Raw genomic sequence first — 16,910 nt, 5'->3', positions numbered from 1 at the left:
AAAATTCAAGTTAGAAAGACGCACGCTTCATTTGTATAGATGCACATCGCAGTAAAGTATATTGTCTACAAAAGCATCATGCGAATCGATATTTCCCCGGAAAAGAAAATCTCATAATCACAAACTTGATGAAAACAAAACTCCACTAAATTATTTATGAGCAAACTCTTAAACTAAGTAAGAAGCAAGAAGCAAAAATGAACAAAAAAAATTAAAAAAAAACATGCACAAGAAGAACAATCGTTCTCTGCTATCTAAACAATATTCACCCAAAGGCAACAATTGGACTAAATATATCCTCATATAGTAGTCCAGAACAGTTTTAAGGCACTCAATCAATGTTAAAAAGTTCATTCTTGCCGGAAGGGAAAAGAGCTTAGTAAATTTATCACCCACTCATTACATAATACCTATATATTTGTATTGTATTTGTTGAAAACAAACAAATTTATAATACTATAAAAACGGTTAACAATGATATGTCTGACGGGACAAGAATAATTCAATTTACATCAATAAAAAGCAAATAATTTTGAATTATGTGAATAGAAATTGATCAAGAAAATAGAAAACTCACTTTCATTTTTCCATCAGATTAGATTTGTGCCAAAAGCATTGCATCATGTAGCGTTGATATTACTCGTTCCTGAAAGTAATGAAATTAAAAATTCTATCAGAGGCAGTCAAACATTAATCTTTTCGGCTCTGCTATGGCCACCGAATTTTAAAGACATTCATCTTGCAGCATGGTTTTTTCTAATGAAATCTTTGAATAGATAGGCTTATCGGAAAAAAAGACAATAAGTGAAAGGAGAAATATAAATTGAGGAAAATGAATAGGCATACAGCATGGAGAATGCAAAAGATATTAGTTCATGAATGTATTAATTAATTTATCAACATAAATAATGGGATTATTGTCCTTTCATTTGCTCTTAAGATTAGATTAACTGAGATGATATTGAAATTTATATCAGTTAAATTTGAAGAGGCATGTGTAGAGTACGTTTTTGTACAAAGGAACACTATTGAGATACAATTTGCATTAAAGAGAATTTGGTTCATATTATATTATTAATTGTAACTCCTCAAATTCTTAATTTATTGGTGGTTGCTTTTCGTGTATTAATATTACATGAGTGTTTTGGTAGGGTAGAACAAATTTATCATTTATTGTAAGGTGAATTTACTTTTTGATATAAAAATATTGTTTAAGAGAAGGGTAAAATTGTCACTTAGTTTTAAGTGGGTAATATGGTAATTCAACTTTTATTTTTGGTCTTCCCACTTATAATGTAGTATTATTATATTATATTATGATGATGATGATTAATAACTGCTGATTCTTTTGATAAACTAGTGGAAATTAGGGAAGATCAGCTTCTCCACTTCTACCTTGACTATCTATCTATCTATCTATATCTATATCTATATCTATATATATCTATCTATCTATATATATATATATATATCTATCTATATCTATATCTATATATATCTATCTATCTATATTTATATCTATACTATATTAAAAGCACAATGGCCCTTAGCGAAATGTCGTTCGCCTCTTTTACCCTTTTAAAATAGAGTTGACACTAGACAAAGTAGTCATTCCATTAATTATTTAGGAGTTTGAAATTAACTAAAACTATGGTTAATAAATCTTTCCAAAATCCTACTATGTAGGACTTTAAAGTCCATCACAATTTTACCTTATATATAAACCATTTTCTTATAAGAACTATGTTCATATTAATTTTTTTTTTTGATATTTATATTATGTTAGTCGTTCTAACATGAATAAAGAAATGACCATAACGAACAATCATTACCCTGTTGCTTGACTAACCAAAATTTATATAAAAATAAAATACGACAAAGTTCAGTTTTAAGATTCTTTTTCATTCATAGTCATATTATGTGTTGGGTTTGAACAATTCCTACGTGCTGCAGGGAATTGTCATTTAATGCTTTTTCAATATTTATTACAATTACTTGTCCGTTTAATTAAAAATATATATCAACTATAGAGTGATAAAATCTTAGATTAATAAAATATTAACTTGTTATGAGTTAGAATATTTAATCAATTTTATGTGATGAATGCGACGATTCAAACAACCCGTACAATATTCGTAAGTGAGTTTAAATCAATGATCATACATGAGACATAAACCAATGATAATATATGAGACATTATAAATAAAAATCACAATTGAAAACTTTCGATTTAGAGTTTTTTATCAATTATCAAACAACAATTCTAACATTAAAACCGTAGTACAAGATAGAAATTTACCGCAAGTGACAAGCAAATTTTCTATGAGGACGTATGTTTATGACAAAAAATGTACAAAATAGCTTCTTTCATACTTGCAAAATTCTGATTTCAAAACAAAGAAGAAAGAACCTAATACGGTAAGCAAAGCAGAAATTGAATCCTTTATAAAATTCTAGAAACATATCCAAAACAAAGAAGAAACGAATGGAAGAAGCCTAATAGTAAGTAAAGAAGAAATACGTCTTTTTAACCCCCTTTAAAATGAAGTTCAATTCTGGATAAAATAGTCATTGTCATCTTATTATTGTTCTAATATTTTAGGATTTTAAATTAACTAAAATTTTAATAAATTCTGTAAGAACTATCAATATTTAGAACTTTAAATCTTTCCATAGCTAAATATTCTTAACATACTATAGAAGAAGGAAGCATATAACTAGGCATTCATGACTTCTTTAGACGTCCTTATTTTCATTAAAAATGATTATTTCAAAGAGAAATTCGTATTCTTTTATTTTCTCATAATATTCAAAAAAATTAGAATTGGACAACAAAATTGAAATTAAAAAAAATAATAAATAGTCACCGGTATAATAAAGAAAGCTTAATAATTTGAACATCGAAGTTAGCCACCAATCTTCTTACTGTCAATATGTATATGCTTTTTAAAAATAAATTACCCATTGAGACAATATACATGTGCAATGCGCGTATCATAATACTAGTTATATTAAAAGCACGAAGGCCATTGGCGAAATATCGTTCGCTTTTTTTACCCTTTAAAAACAGTTTTTACAGTAAACAAAATTGTAATTTAATTTACTCTCCTAATAATTAGGATTTTGAAATCAATTAAACTTTTGCATATATTAAACCTTTCCTTATTAAACTAGGTAAGAAAACCTAATATTTAGGAATTTAAATCAATAAATATTTTACCTTATATAAGTTATACTAATTGAACATAATTCCTTTCTGATGTGCACGTTCTTATATGGTGACTTCAAATGATTTTCAATCAAAAACTTAAAATATGGGAACCTAAAATCATATATTAAATTAAAAGTATTTAATACAATAATGTATAAACTAAAATTATTTTAACGCGAAACAATCATATATGCATTTTAAATATTCTTATTTTAATCAAATAAAATATTTAATCCATGTTCAAATAAGCACCCAAAATGATTATTTGATGCCTTATATAATCATATTAATTAGTACAAGCCTAAATTTATATAATAAAAACACGAAACCTCAACACGAAATGTAATTAAATTTGTATCCTTTAAAAATAAATTTCATATTGAATAAAAATGTAATATAAATAATTTATAAATATTTAAGACTTTAAAATTAATTAAAAGTTTGCTTATTAATTTTTTTATGTGAACTATGTACGGAATCCAAATATTTAAGACTTTCAAATGAATTATATATATAGAAAAAATATCTATCTAAATATTTAGGACTTTCAAATGAATTATATATATAAAATATCTAAATTAATATGTGCACAAACACAATTAGTGAATTCAATAAGTTTTTATAGTAATTTGTTCGTCCTATAACTTATGTTTTAATGTCCACGCATGTTTCAACAAAGTTATATAAATCATAAAAAATTTAAAAATAAAATAAATTAAAACCTCACTACATGGATAATATCGAAACCTTTGAACGAAGATAAATTGAGAAAACATATGAGTGATATTTTTAAAATATGTTATTCGATAAATCTTATTTGTGTCTTCTCGAATGAACTTGAGAATATCTTTTTAAAAATTAAAATAATCTTAAATCTTCAAGAGTTATGCATTCTTATTGAAACTAACAAAAAAGCACGATAACTCATGAAATTAAAATGACAAAACTATAAAATTGGAACATAATTAAACGTGAATATATTGAATAATGTTTGAGGACTTTTATGAACAAAATTTTTTCTTTTATTGTATTAGTTATAGACGATCAATAGTCATCAATTTCAACAGCTTATACTTTATTTATAACTCAAACATAATTTAAAACATATATAATTTTCTTACAAAATATTACTCATTGAGACGGGGAACACGCGCATCGCGCGTACACTAAAACTACTTATTATAAAAGCATGAATATAATGTCGGTTTACAAAAATAACCTTATAATATTAAGCATAATAACTCATAATAAAAGGACATAACCGGAATTCCAGATATTAGCCTTATAATCCTATTAGTTTTAGGACATAATACTACACGTTAGGAATCCTACATGATTATCTTTAAGAATCCTATTAGTATAATTACTTTCAGGATGTCTAATTCATATAAAATTGAACAAGTAAATATCTTTAGTCCTGTAATCTTATTACTTTTAGGATACACCTTAAAAATTCCTATTTGATTCTTATTTACTTTTCGGAAAAAATTCTTAAAAATATTACATTTAGAACAAGTAACTATCTTCCATACACGTTCTTCTTGGAGGAAGTTGACACAAATCTAAATTTCTTTGACGGGTGAATCTACTAAGCTATCACATAAATAAATACCTAATTATTAGAATTCAATTTGCTTATTTTTATTTCAAGAATATTAAACTATAGTACTATTTAGGGTTTGATCTAATTTTTAGGATTTTGAAGTCAACTATTAAATGTATTATCCACCTGGACAATTTAACATTGTGCAATAGAATCATGACTTTGCATAGACTTCTAATTCCAATTTTCTTCTCTTATAAATATGAAGTATGGAATATTTCATGCTGTAGAAACATTTAACGCGTAAGCTGAATGTTCATGTATAATAATAGTCGCAAGAAATATATTTCTTCCATGGATGATGAAAAGCTGAAGGTAGTCAAATAGAACTATTGGCACTACAAAAATATACAAAAGATCTCATGGCAACTATTGGTGGTTGTATAATAGCCAGAGCCATCAACGATATTTTTCTTACCAAGATAAGATGATCTTTAACGTATATGCATTATAAAAATTATTTTATTTTGGTCATCCTAGAAGTATATATATGTTAATGCAAACAATCTAATATTCTTTGCATGGTTAATATATAAGTATTAATATCACCGGACGTGATTCATATTTTTATTTTTTCTATTAAAAAAGAGAAGTTGGTCGACCAAGGGCAAAATTGCCCTTTTACCTTGCCATTTTATTTTTCCCCTATTTCTATCTTTAACAGTGCTCACTATTTCGACACAAACGAAAGATATGGGTCTAGAAACATCTCTCCTATGTTCCATCAAAAACTTAGGTGAACTCTTTGAGTTCTCCTTCTTCAGAATTTGAAGAAACCATTTCGGGTATGATTCTCTCACGGTTTTTGCTCCAATCTTTTTCTTTTTTTCTTTGTCTTCTTCTTCTTCTTCTTTGAGATCTCTTAACAATTTTCTATTTCATGGGTGAATTTCCTTGTCTGTTATTATTCTATGGTGACATAACATTCTTTATTTTTATAAGCAGTGATTGGTACTTTCACTATACTGTTTAAGATGTATTGTAGTTGGTAAAGTTAACTCACTATAAAAGAATGTGAATTTAAAATGGATATCTTTTTTTGCTCAAATTTAATATGCCAAAGTTTAATTTATCCTTTGTTAATGAAAAAAAAAAGTTATATTCTTTGGATTTATTTAATATGGTCATCAAAGTTATGAAAATGATATAGTAATGCCACTTTTGTATTTTTTGAGAGATTTATTTCTTATATTGCTTTTTGTTCACCAGAAGACATGGCAGTAACATGGTTGTGAACTTGTGATCCTTTTATATGTCAATAACTTGCTGATCACACGGACGATGACAAGATGGTTGAAGAATCTAAGAGGTACTACACCGAAATTTCAAGATAAAAGATCTAGGAGAGTCGAAATTCTTCCTTCGAATTGAATTTGCCGGGTTATAATAACAAATCTGATGTATCAACACATGTATGCTATCATAAATCTTAAAGCTGAGATTAGAACAATGAGATTACAGATTAAATTGACGGTATCATACAAAACTAACAGGTAATCCTTTAGAGCTCAAGTTGAATTTCGCAAGTGCTAAACTTGACGAGCACACAGGAAACAGTATAAGGTCCTATAGAATGCTAGAGTTACCATAGATTGATTGGCATAATTGTTATAGTCATAGTGTATAATTGTGTTGCCGAGTATTAGATTGTTACATAGTGTATAGTAATTGACATGAGGTTGTTTTCTTTGTTTATTTAAGTTGATAGATGTAGTAGTGTGGACATATATTTGTTTTTCCCATCTTTTTGCTGCGGCTTTTTCCAAAGAGCTAAAATACATAACCTGTCAGAAATATAGAAGCTTCCATTCTTGAGAAGTTGCAAAGAAATATAGAATGAGACCACAAACTCTGAACATTTTCCCATCTCAGTCCGTGCATACCAACAGTTAATGTTGGCTTAAGCTTGCTACTCTCGGAACAGGTTATGATTTCTCCAAATAGCTGCACCGTGGTTTTTTTTTTGGCCATGCTAATTGTTATACTTCGTCCACTACATTCGTCTCTTACATTTTATTATATACAGAGTTGATATTCTATACTCATTCGACACTTAACTGAAAATTAGCTTCGTTGTTATTTGGTTATCTTTGACATGATATTTATGTGTCCGGCAATATGATATAAGGAAGGAAATGGGACAATATGGCCACCATTAATGTGTTCAAGTAATGGAAATGTATGATAGTTCTCTGCAAAGAAGTGTTCCAGTTATATGTCTACTTTATAGTAGTTTTTAATGGGCAAACTTGTGCGAAGCAGAGACTTATATCTTTTATGCAGCTCTTTAAAGACGATTCTTCAGATAGTACCATGACACTGACCTTCAGATCTACTGATTGGGAATTATGATTTCTTATATTTGGTAGATGAATACTGGATTAGCTTCACCAGCTATTAGTGATTACAAGAGTCCATGGATGTGTTAACCCAAAAATAATGTTCTCTCTGCTTCTGGTCTTTAACCACCCAACGCTGGTAATGTATTTTCAATTGAAAATTTCTTTTTTCAAGATACTAAAATATTTCCCCTTTTTTTAGTTTCTTCTTAAAAGTTCTTATTGCTTTCAGCGTGGTGGTAGCGAGAGGGAAACAGGAAAGGTACAACTTCATTAGAGCAAGATTCACCAAAAACACTAGATATAAAAAGTTTGGTTTTGTTAATTGAGAAAATTCATCTGTTTATATTTCCTTTACTTATTATGTTGTTGAGTCCTTCTATTATTATCATTTGAAGGAGGTTTTTCTACGTGATTGCATTCATTGTGTTATTTTGATCTTCATATTTAATTTGTCCATCAGTTTGAGATCAGTGGGATAGAGATGCTTCCTGAATAGTTCAAAGAAGTCCAACTTGAGAGACACTCTAAACACTAATTGCAAGCAATAAGAAACAACATGGACATTATAATGCAATTTCTGGTCAACTCAGTGATGCTGGCTTGAAATATTATGATATCTTATTCATGAGGAATGAGTAATTTCACAATGAAAAGGTTATAGGACTTGATATATGTTAAATGCAGAATATAGTGATCCCTGCTGGCTGCCGCTAATAAAATATTGACTTTTCTTGGTTGTCTGTCTTCAAAATAAGAGTCCAACAGTGGGGCGCTTTAATGTTATTGGCTAATGTAGCATCTAGATATATGTATGTATCTAGATATATTGGTGATTGCATATTAAGATTATCTTGATAAATTATTGACTTCACTTTAAGATTCTTGAAGCTCAAAGCAAAAAGAACACATTACTTTTTTGACTTACCGAATTAATTAGAATGTCTTTGACTTAGATTCTTATGATAGACTTGGAAACTTTGCTTTATGACGCAAGATCTGTCGTCATAAAAACTTGAAGAAGTGTCTTCCACTTATATAATTTTTGTACTTTTTGTATATTTATTTGGTTATTAATTTTTTTCAATAAAATTCAATTTATTTGATATATCTTGGAACATATCAGTAGAGCCTCTAATTTGCATGTTCACTTTCTCTTTTACAGTAACGTTTATGATGCTTCTTAAATGGATTTTCTTTCAATACTTGTACGAAATCTCTTTTTCGTGGAAATTATAAGCTATTTCCCAATAAAGGATAAGTATTAGCTTCTAACATTCGAAATTTTTCAAAAAATTTTTATGTTACTATATTGTTGATATGCAGGACTTTGAATGAGTATACATGTGATGGTACAAAATACTAAAGGAAATTAGCTTTTATGAAAATGAAAGATTTTTGACTTCGATTCAATGGACCAATTCCTCCCAAGCTTGGCAATTCTCCAACCATTGTAGAAATATTATGCATTTTAAGTCTCTTACTGTTATTGTCATTGTATGTGGATGTACCTTTATAGTCTCAGCTAAATATGGTTTGTCATTGTTCACTGATTCAGATGGATTCCCTGAGTTCAAGCGTATGTGACATAGCCTACATTATGCTTTTTAAGTTTTTGTACTTTTATGTTTGAGACTTTTTATTTTTAAGAACTTAAAAATGTACATTACCTTGTAAATAAATGATGTTTGAGACTTTTGAAGTCATTTTACAGTCCAAATTCTAAGGTTCATGCTTAGTTGTCACCTCGAGTTACGTTTACTTGACTTCCATGTTATGGGAATATACTGGTTGAAAGCAATGGCCAGTGATATCAGAGGCATTTACAAAATTATCAATATTCTGAATGATATGTATTGGTATTTAAACCAAATCAACGATTTAGAAAAAAAGTCTGCTACCTAAAAGTATGAAATGTTGTGCCCGTGCAAAGCTATCTAGTTTCAATAGAAAACACATATGATTTTGTAAATAATATTAGGTGAAGTTTTTCCTTTTTTTTTGTTTGTTATAAATCATATTTAATTGATATACATATTTCTTTCCGAAAGAGTAGAAGCTATAACCAATTAATCATAAAATTAGCAAATATCCGCAAAAGAAAACAAATAGCGGATGGTTCTTGTGGTTCTTTTTGGGGCATCAAAGTAATCGAATATTTAAGATTTCTCCTAATTCTTTATTAATGGGATATTAAATTTGCATGTACATAAAAATAATAGATTTTAAGCATAAAAAAATCTGATGGATGTTTAAAAGAAGGAAACCCTAATTCTTTTTCTCCTTCCCTCATTATAAATTTGTATACCTATAATAATTATCTATATCTATCTATTCCCTTTAATTTTGAGTATTTGAGTATAAGTTAACCAACATGAAATTATCTCTTTAAAAAATTATTTAACCAACCTAAATATCCAGAATTTTAGCAAGAAAGAGAAGACAAATGAAAAAAGTGCATTAACTTCAATGATAACTAACAACTAAAATTCTCAAGATCCATGATATATATATTGAAGTACTATTCTTGTCCATGTGGAATTGGTAAAGGGATTAGCTTGATGAGTTCTTGGAGTATATTTGTCATGCTACTCAATTAGATATATTTAATATCTCATTAGTGAAAGTTAGATGATAATTATCAAGTAAATAAATTTATAGTTAAATTAGGGTAAGAGGCACTTTAAAGTGTTCTTATGCAAGTAAAATTGTAGAACCAGTAGGAAATAACGATTCAAATAGTAAAAAAAAATTGAGTTAAAATTGAGTTCTTATAAGAATTGATGATACTTTTAGAAAAGAATTTTGGAGAAAAGACTGAAGTAGTAGAATGAAGTAGCATGACAAAGAGAAGACTTCTAGGTTTACTGTGAACCATGATTTTTTATTCTTTTTTTTTTTTTGAATATTTCAAAACCTTATATTTATTAAAAATAGAAGTAGGTTAAAGGCCGTACAATTTGTTTTTTAAGGGAATGAATAGGAAAAATACCAACTTATTTTGAACTTTTTGACAACTTTTATTTGTATAGCTGATAAAATAAATTTGCAAAGGAATATTTTATTATACTCACTTTGAGATATTGATTTTTTGTCAATTTATTTTCTCATTGAACTGCTTTTCAATGGTGATACGGGTACTTGATGTTGTTTAATTCATATATACTTTCACACTATTGATATGTATCTTGGGGAAAGTCCATTAATTTGTTCTAAATCATCCTTTAGGCTTATTTAGTTGTTTATTTCCTAATTGTTGATTCCAGTTCTTCAAAAGCATCGTTTGATTTTAAACATCTTTCAATTGAAGGAACTATGTCTCATTTTTCTTATTATTTAAGTTTACTTATATATATATTGTATGCATGATAATTTTGGGATTTACATGCCTTTTAGTGATTAATACGAAATAATTACGTGCTAACACACGTATATAGAAATTAGTAATTATAAAAAAAGGGAAAATAGCGCCAATTAGGAGTACGTAAAACACTTTTTTCCTTGTTGAACATTAAACAAAGCAAAAGAGAGAGTTAATTCCTTATATAGTCACCCAAATTACGTTGATAAAGTCACTTTTGTTTTTTTTAACAATAAAATCATTCATGTTTTGCTTATTATCCCACGGATCACACCGGAAAACCTCTTTCTTTCTCCGGATTATATGTGATGTTAACGGGCGGATTCATAGCCCATGTTATGGGGTACGTGAACCAGTGGCCTTTCCGTCAAACTAGATATCTTATGTATGTAGTTTTAGAATTGGTCTACTATTATCCGCTGACTCCATACATATTTCAGAAGGACTAATGGTGCACTTATTGAATACAAAATTATTTATCCAAAAGGAATATATATCAATTTTTACTCAATACATCCTTTTTTCTCTTTCTTTAATGGGGCATATATGTCCTAAATATTCTAGATCCGTCTCTGCCATTTTTCAGTCGGGATCAGGAAACAACTTTCGTTTGACTATTACAGCTCTTTGTTAATGCTTTATTTATTATTTCTATAATTGTCGACTTGGTTGTTTAGGAAACAATAAATACTCCAATAGAAAAGGGAGGAAATCATGTGGTCTATTTAATTTTTATAACTCGACGGAGCAAACTCTAACCCCCCCCCCCCCCTCTCCTCCCCCCCCAAAAAAAAAAATACCACAAGATGAAAGGAAAAAAGCGAAAGTCTTAAGGCTGTTTAAATTTATGAAAAAGTATAAGGGTGCTTTAAATTTTAAAATAAGGTGCTTAACGTCATATTCAGTATGTACCAATTTCCTTTATTTTATGCTTTAAGCTTTTCATTGGTTTTGTTATTATGCCTACTTCTTGAAATATAATGAGAGAGCAAATAAAATTAGAATTTGCAATTCGTTTATCCAATTACTACTAATGTTAAAAAATACTACTACTATATATGAAAACTTTATCACTGTTGAAAAAAAAAGAAGCTTTATGGGTGACGCGTGACAATCAAGGAATATTCTCTTGAAACTTGATGTGTTAGAGTCATGCACTGGCTGCCGGAAAAAAATAATAATAAACACTGGGTGTAGTGTTTAATCAAAAAATAGAATTTTAGTCAAAGTTAGAATTTAAAAGAACGCGGGTTACTGATAATCAAAAGAATATGTAGAAGAAAGTAATTTAGAGTAACCAGAGTATAATCAGGAGAAAAACAAATGAATCAAAGTATATTCCGATCGTGTCTTGTCTTTACAAGTGGCCAAATACCTCCCTTTTATAGGTATCTTGAAGATATGCGTTTCCTCCAAATCATAATGAGTCTATTATGAATAATTAAAGACATTGAATGCTACATTACACAATCATTGTAATCAATACAAATTCTCTAACGTATCCAGTATTTAATGCCTGTCGAATTCCGTATCTGCGCTCTTTATCCATTCCTTTTGATAAATGATTTAAATAGGTACGGGCGCTGAATCCTTCAAATGTCCTCCAGTGCCTCTTCCTTTGCCTTTGCTCGTTTCTACTACTGCTCGTGCCTCTTGACTAATTATAATTCTTTGATCATTTGACCACGTGTCTCAACATGTCACTTGCATATATAAATGCAATTTTTCCCAATACAGATAGTCCCCCCACTTTCCATTTATTCATCAATTGAATATTTGGGAAGTGGATTTCATTAAAACGAGAATTTTTGTCACCATTAATGCTATGACAAAATTGATGCTTCAATTGTCACTTCCATTTAATATTTCGTACACGTATCAATTTTTCATTGGCTCTGCAGTTTTTGCAGTTTTTTTCAAGGTTTTCACGGTTCCACTATTAATGAAGTGTCAGTTATCATAATTATGGTCTTTCCACCTCCGCACTTTTACCTTTGGCTGTTGCTTATCGGTATAAATATAATTTTTTTCCCTTGCCTTTTATCACATAAAGCTTATTGAACACTTATTTCTCCAAATCTCTGTTTACTTCTTCCTTAGATCATTCCTCTTTGATATGTCTTCTCCAAGCCCTAACCCTGAGAGAGTTTCCATTACTGACTCCTTCCCCAATGCCCCTGTTAGGCATAGAAGGGGAGGTAGACTTCGTAGTTTAGGATCTACTCGAGGTGGTTCGTCTATACCTTCTTCTGGTTCTGGTCCTTCCTCTAGAACCAGAGGTTCCCTTTCTCACAAATCTTCTTCTAGGGGTAAAGATCATTCTGAACCTTCAGCAACCATGAAGAGGAATGATCTTTACCCCTATCAGAATGATCTTCTTCTAGGTTCAGAATGGTCTATACCCCTATCAGAATGACAATTCTAGAAGAAGGGACTATCTCATCTAATTTTACCTCCCCCCCTTTTTTTAGCAACCATGAGAGTTGTGGGGGATGTTCCTAATTTCCGTGGTTGGGTAGATAAATTGCTGAAGATCGCGCCAATGGACGGTAGTTCTTGGAAAATACTTTCTAACCGCTTTGGTTGGAAGGTAAAGACTCATGGTAAGAGTTCACATTTTGTTCTTTTCGTGCCTATATTCTCCTTTATTGTTTTAACTTTTATCCTTCTTTTTGTCAGGATTTGCTATTCGAGGGGTTACTGCTGAAGCAGTTGCAGCCTCTCGTGTCTCTTTGGGGACTCGTACTCCTTCGGGAACCCGTATCTCTTTAGAGAGAGAGCCCGAGAAATCGTCTAAGGTTCCTCTTCTGCGAAAAGGAAGGTTGTTGAAGAGGAAAATTCTGAAGAAGAGGAAAATGAGAGTTCCTTGGTAACGAGGCCACGAGTTAGGAGACACATCGTTTCCGATGACGAAGTTGAAGTTTTGGTTTCTCTTATCGAACCTGTTGAAACCCCAATAATAATTCCTGATGATGACGTCACTCCCCACGATACTCGTGAGTCTATCGACCAACTTTTCGTCAATGGATTTGGTCGTGAAGATGTCGGGCCTGTTTTAGACGAAGTACCTTTATCGTCTTTTTCATTACCCGTGCCTGTGATTCCTTCTTTACCGGCCCCAGCTATTTTCGTTCCTTCTTCTACTGCTCTTACCTCTTCTCCGGCTCCTCCTTTGACTATTCCCCCTCCTATAGTTCATCATACTGAAACGGGCTCTTCAAGTAGAAGTGCCGCTATGAGGTGGGTAACTATTGAAATTCCTGCTGAGAACAACCTTTTGAGAAAGTCAGGTCAGGCGGATGTATGGCTGGAGCCTCTTATTGGCCCAATTGAAAAAGCAAAGCTGGAGAGCCACAGTTCCCTGACTTTAATGAATGATATCGTGCATGCCACTCTGAAGGTATTTTCCTTCTCTCCCTTTTTTACTTTGCAAAATTTTTCATCTTTGGGATTCTTATTTCTTCTCTTTTTTTAGGCCAATCTTATCGGCACAGAATTGATGAAAAGAATTGCCCCTTTGGAGAAGATAGCACGCGACTCTCAATTGGAAGCAACCAATTGGAAGGGGCAATTTGAGAGTGCTCAGCTTGATATAGAGAGCTTACAAGAGAGCAAGAATATCTTAGAGCAGTGAGTACGGGCTTTAACTTCAGAATTGACGGTTACAAAAGCTTCTTCACACCAAGCAGAGAAAGACAAAGAGCATCTCGAGTCCTCCTTATCAGAGCAGCTATCTAAAGCTAGTGAAGAGATCAGAGAATTAAAGGCACTTTTAAACCAAAAGAAAGTTTACACTGGGGAGCTTGTGCAAAATTTGACTCAAGCACAAGAAGACCTCAGAATATCTGCTGATAAGGTGCGTGCTTTAGAATGCTCCCACGCCTCTCTTCAAGCTTCCCACAGCTCCGCCTTGGCTGAAAATGAAGAACTAAAAAATGAAATCGCTGCTTGGGAAAAGGATTATGAGATCCTTGAAGAAAAATCTGTTGTTGAGGCAAGTTGGGCTTTTTTGAATTCCCATCGTGATACCCTACTTGAAGTTGGCCAAGAAAACTTCAACCTGGAGTTAGAGTTAGCTAAAATCAACGAAATCATTGAAAAGGCTCAACAAACTCAGGACTTCCCTTCTCCTGTGGATGAAGTTCCCGTGGCTGAAGCTCTTATGAATGTTGAAGCTGATACGGGTATCATGACTATTTCAAACCCGATCGAGCCTGTTGCTGCAAGCCAAGTTGAAGCCGTGCCTGCTGATGCACCTGCCCAAATTGAGCCTGCTGCTATCGACGTTCCTGCCTCAATACCACAAACTTCTCAGTGACTAGTTTTAATCATTCAAATGATTTTATTTTTGTTTTGATTTTGGAAGATTGTAACCAAACCCTTAACTTCATTTGAGGGTTGATTTTAGAAACGTCAGTCCCCAAGTCTTTTAATTGGTCAATCTAAACAATTTCGTAGTTTTATGACTAAGTTCGAACTTAGTCTTAGATTTTTTTACATATTAAGAAGTTTATTATCTTAAACTTCTGCTTGCTTTATTCTCGCCTTTCTTTTTAAGGACTTACAGAATAATTTGCATTTTCGTTTTTCAAAAAATGCTTCTATTAACCTCATGATTAATTTAAATATGAGTTTTATAAAAGAGGGCCATTTTATATTCCAATACTTAATGAAGAAGACGTATCAACTTCATAATGATATTATCATATGACAAAAGAAATAGGAATACATATGTTTCTCTGAAATAACTTTGACAAGATTTTATTTTTGAACCTTGTCTAGTTCCGAATAAAACTTTACATGTATTTGAATTACATCTATAACTTTCTCGTAACTGTTTTTCTTGTAATAGATTCAAAAGAAGAATAATAGATACGGGGTTTTTCCTTATAACTTGTTTTAGTACATAGCCTTTGCCCTAACTATAGTGAGGTTTTTCTTTGGCCTTAGCTCGTGGCTTTATGACTTTACTCTGTACTTGACTCTTTCAGGCTTGATTTTTTCTTAATCTGCTTTGCCTTCTTTATACATATGTTCGTGTATATTATGTAGTCCCCCAAGTGTTTGAGTGTTGAAGTATGAAGCCTCGAGCACTTGGTAGTTTCTCTCATTTGGTCCTTTTCCTGAAAAGGAAAAACATATGGGACTCGGAGGGACGATTATAGATGAAGACTGCATAACCCGTTTGCATTTCTATCAAAATAATTGTAACCTTAGGCCAGAAATTTTAGGTTACTCCATGTGCCTTACAGGTCGTGACTCATCATTTAGTACGGGTTAGCATTTTGCCTGACCGTGGGTTTTCCTTAGAAATAGTATCTCTTTAAATGAACAGCATTCCAATGCGAAGGTAGTATCTTGCCATCCATTGTCTCCAGTTCATATGCTCCTTTTCCTGCAACATCACGCACTCTGTAGGGTCCTTCCCATATTGGACTTAATTTCCCTGTGTTAGCTACCTTTGTAGACTGAAAAACCTTTTTAAGCACGAAGTCCCCAATTTTGAAGAACCTGAGGCGTGCTTTTCCATTGTAGTATCGTTCTATGACTTGCTTTTGTGCTGTCATTCTTATTAAAGCAGCTTCTCTCCGCCCCTCGAGTAAATTTAGGTTGACCCGCATCTCCTCGTCATTAGATTCTTGTGTCGCCTGTGTGAACCGTGTACTTGGTTCCTCTATCTCAATTGGAATTAAAGCCTCAGCTCCATAAACCAATGAGAACGGTGTTTCACCTGTACTTGTTTTTGCAGTTGTGCGATATGCCCATAAAACTCCAAGTAACACTTCAGGACAGTTTCCTTTTGATTCCTCTAGCCGTTTCTTTAAATTATTGATAATGACTTTGTTCGTTGATCCTGCCTGTCCATTACCCACTGGATGATAGTGTTGACGTAATCCTTTTAATTTGCCAGCTTTGAAAAAATTCTGTGATCTGAGCTCCAATAAACTGAGGACCATTATCACATACGATCTCCTTTGGTACGCCGAATCGACATATGATATTCCGCCAAATAAAGTCTCTGACTTCCTTTTCTTGCACCTATTTGAATGCACCTGCCTCTACCCATTTAGTAAAATAATCAGTGAGAACAAGCAAAAATTTTACCTGTCCTTTTGCTTGCGGTAATGGACCTACGATATCCATTCCCCATTTCATAAATGGCCATGGCGCAATGACCGGATGTAATAATTCTGCAGGTCTATGCATATTGTTACCGTACCTCTGGCATTTATCACATTTGGCCACAAAACTTTCTGTCTCATCTTCCATTTTAGGCCAGTAATAACCTGCCCTAATTAAGGTTCTTACTAGTGATCTTTCACCTGTGTGATTCCCGCAATGACCCTCGTGTATTTCTCTCATTACATACTCTGTTTGCGAAGGCCCAAGGCATCT

General features: G+C 31.7%; 1 long non-coding RNA gene across 2 annotated transcripts; it reads left to right on the top strand.

Moving 5' to 3' along the window:
• The first annotated feature begins 5,490 nt into the window (after window positions 1-5,490).
• On the top strand, window positions 5,491-8,859 carry LOC107796349 (uncharacterized). Of its 2 annotated transcripts, XR_001650380.2 has the most exons (5): window positions 5,491-5,599; window positions 6,024-6,123; window positions 7,184-7,292; window positions 7,386-7,415; window positions 8,480-8,859. It is a non-coding gene; the product is annotated as an uncharacterized LOC107796349 (long non-coding RNA). The 2 variants fall into 2 exon arrangements; XR_001650381.2 differs by lacking the exon at window positions 7,386-7,415.
• Window positions 8,860-16,910: the final 8,051 nt, after the last annotated feature.

This window comes from Nicotiana tabacum, chromosome 10 (genome assembly GCF_000715075.1).
Source record: "Nicotiana tabacum cultivar K326 chromosome 10, ASM71507v2, whole genome shotgun sequence".
NCBI lineage: Eukaryota > Viridiplantae > Streptophyta > Magnoliopsida > Solanales > Solanaceae > Nicotiana > Nicotiana tabacum.
The sequence above is the reverse complement of the archived record's forward strand: the minus strand, read 5'-3'. Positions and strand labels throughout refer to the sequence as shown.